At 37.7% G+C, this 3,466-nt stretch overlaps 1 protein-coding gene across 1 annotated transcript in view; it reads left to right on the top strand.

The window, feature by feature from the left end:
- The first annotated feature begins 394 nt into the window (after positions 1-394).
- LOC6565570 (insulin-like growth factor I) overlaps positions 395-3,466 on the top strand; it is a 4,491-nt gene continuing 1,419 nt past the window's right edge. The window contains exons 1-2 of the mRNA XM_032738957.1: positions 395-686; positions 1,739-1,889. The gene's annotated coding sequence lies outside the window, so the exon portion shown is untranslated. The remainder of the gene's footprint in view (positions 687-1,738; positions 1,890-3,466) is intronic.

The following is a 3,466-nucleotide window of genomic DNA, read 5'->3' as shown; positions in this document are numbered from 1 at the left end:
ACGAGTGTCTCCACAAAAAAGAAAACAAACGAAAAAAAAATAAACTAATATAAAATAAATAAATAAATAACGTGGATCTGATATACAAATGCAAATCGAGTAACTGTGCTTCATCTGATTGCATTAATGAACACTGTCAAAAAGGGAAGCCAAATCGATGTTCAATCGAAAATCGCATTGCGCGCGATAAGCAATACTGAACGGATGATGATGATGCATGCAGGAAACGGACGGGTTGCCAAATGAACAATTAAAACAAAAAAAAAACAAGGAAGGCGAGGGTGAACAAAAAGAAGAAGGAGAAGAAGAAATCAAAAGCCACCAATCAGACAAGCCAGCCCAGCTTGACAAACAAACAAACAAATCTTCTTGCAAGTGCCTTGAGTGAGTGTGTGTGTAAGTGTGTAAGTGTGTGCGTGTGTGTGTGTGTGTGTGTGTGCGCGCGCGTGTAAGTGAGATAAGAGCAAGACGCACAGCAGACAGAACAGCAGCATCAGCAGTCGCCACATTCTTGGGCCGCAGTCTGAGTCGGAGTCTCGGGTCTAATAATAGCACACTGGTAGCTAAAAATACATACAATCCATATCATCCAGACAATTCCGATGCCGTTGCCCAGCAGGCGCAGCCGCAGCACCACAAACACTGGCAAACAAATCAACTAACTAAACAGCACTACGAGAGAATGAGTGAGTAAAAGAGTAAAAGACTAATCAAGAGAGAGAGAGATAGAGAGAGAGAGAGAGAGAGAGCGAGAGGAGAGTGAGAGAGAGAGAGAGGAGCGAGAGAGTGAGCTTACGATTTCGTAATAAGCGTGCAGGCGAAACGAGCAGCTGATTGTTTATTTGATATTTGCCGATAGTGATAGAAAGACGCACGATATAGCCGAAGGCGTGGGCGTCTTCGTCTTCGTCTTCTTCGTCGTCGTCGTCGTCGTCGTCGTTCCGATCATCGATAGCCGAGCGATAGCCGAGGGGAGGCTGGTGAACAAAAACAAAAACAAACACAAAAAAAAAGGGAGACTTGAAACATATGCGCTAAGCTTAGTCAGCGAAAGCATCGACAAGAAAAGCAGCAGCAGCCGCAGCAGGAGGAGCATTGAGCGCAAAGTGTGTGTGTGTGTGTGTGTAAGTGTGTGCGAGAGACAGCGAGACAGAGAGAGAAAGAGAGAGCCGAAGAGAGGCGATCGAGAGGCGTTTGGGCAAGTCGTTTGATCAACGCTGAGCCTGATAATCAAAGCGCGTTCCAAATCCAAGCCAGCCGCATCGTTTGGTCGTGCGCTCGACCGATTTCTTTACTCATCGATTGCGTTACGCTCAGGACACTCTTCCAACTCCAACATTAAGTTCCGGGCAATAGCAACAAAAGCTACAACAACAACAACAACAACAACAACATCAGCACGAAATGCAACAAAATCGCAAATCAGCGCGTGTCATGAACATCAACAAGAATAAGAATCATACGCTAAAGACACGCCAGCCAATTAAACCCGACTCGTTGGACTATATCGTCACCAATTAGCCAAAAGACAAAAATATTGAATATAATAATTACATCTATTAATATTATTATTATTTGAAAACGTTACCGTTTCTCTTTTTTTTTTTTTTTGTTGTGTGTAAACCTATTCCTAGCAGAAACTGTTTTATATTTCTTTTTTGTATATTTGTATAATTTATTTAATAATTTTTTTTCGTGGCAATTAATTGTGATTTTTGAAACTGTGTGATTGCAAAAGAACGACAGCAAAAAAGAAAGTTCCTTAAGCAAGTGATAAGTTACAAACTGCAAGAAACACGATTAACCAGTTGAAATCGGAGCAGTTGCGTCCCCAAATAGCCAAACGGAATCCATATTCAACCAGCACTCAACAAGTTTAGTATGCAAACGTAAGTAAATTATTAATAACATTATCATTTCATATTTATCCTATTAAATAAGATTTATGTTAAGCACAAAAACAAAGAAATACAAAAATTTGCTTTCAAAAGTATGCTACACGAATCTGGAGGATATATGTGAATGCCAAAGCTTATAAAGAATTAGGAAAGCAGGCTAACAATCAGTTGGGAAATATAACATTTAGAAATGTCCTTGACAATTCGAAGAATATATTTTGGAGTATATTAAAAACTTCTTGGATATTCAAAACATTACAAAAATCGTTATATTTGAAATATTTATAAATAAAATAATTTGAAGTGTGAAAAAACATAAACTATTAGCTGAGAGCAAATTTTCGATAATTACAGAAATCGATATATTTTAAATATTTTAAAGATAATTTGATGAGCACTTGAAATGAGTTTTAAGTCCAAATCGGTAATCTGCCCAAAGATCAAATGAAAAGTATAACTATTAGCGGAGATATGTGTGTAAATATAAACTTTTTATGAGTCCCAAACGACAACAAACAAATTTGGGGCAATCCAACACTTGGAATTACACTATCAACAAATAACTTTTGACTTTAACACAACCTTGCCCCCTTGTTGTTCTTTCACCAATTCGAATCATAAGTTCCCATGAAAATATACTGTATGCTGTGCCATACTGTACTGTATGTGTTTATATTTAAATGATGGTTAGATCTTTGCTCGTGCCAACACGAACTATATATATATATATATATATATATATATATATATATATATATATGATGATGATGATGACAACATTGAACCAAATAGCGTGCTCAGAAGACAGTACAACATGCTGACAGCTGTCTTCATTTGTAAATATACTTACATACATCATACATACATCACACATACATCACACATACATACATACATACATATATGCATGTGTATTGATGTGCATGTGCTAGTATTGAGGTGCTGACACCTCGAATGGGGCATTATTGGAATCAACCAAGAATAAACAACAATTTACAAACAAACAATCGGACAAACACACACACACACAGACATTGCTGGCACACGCATCTCAATTTTCTGTTTTGTTTTTATTTCATTTTTTTTTTAAATATTTTTATGTTATTTTTGTTTTATTCTGTTTTCTTTTTGATTTTAATAAATTCATGTTCCAAATGATAAGCACAGCTCGGGTTTATTTTTAAACATTGAAGTTTATGTAAATATTTCCTGGGCCGCGACGCAAACAAAAACAGCATCTGAAAGGAATGGGAATGGAAAACACAATAATATTTGATATTGATAAGCGGAGCAGAGCAGAGCAGAGCAGAGAGGGCAAGCCCAGAGCCCAGAGCCCAGAGACGCATACCAGATGCGAGATGGGAGATGGGAGTGCCGCAGACTTGCCGAGATACGGTGTCGGTAGTAGTTCGGTTAGTACGGGTAGCCCGAGTAGCCCGAGTAGTCAGGGTAGTCTGGGTATTCCCGGGTTACCAGCAAATTATTCTTTGCTTATCGTTTTTGGCAGAACTATTTTCAAAATGGTAAAATATATACATACATATTATGTATATATATACTTTATATTA

The sequence above is a fragment of the Drosophila grimshawi genome, unplaced genomic scaffold, assembly GCF_018153295.1.
Source record: "Drosophila grimshawi isolate 15287-2541.00 unplaced genomic scaffold, ASM1815329v1 contig_848, whole genome shotgun sequence".
In the NCBI taxonomy this organism is placed as follows: domain Eukaryota; kingdom Metazoa; phylum Arthropoda; class Insecta; order Diptera; family Drosophilidae; genus Drosophila; species Drosophila grimshawi.
This window is presented reverse-complemented; position numbering and strand designations above follow the sequence as displayed.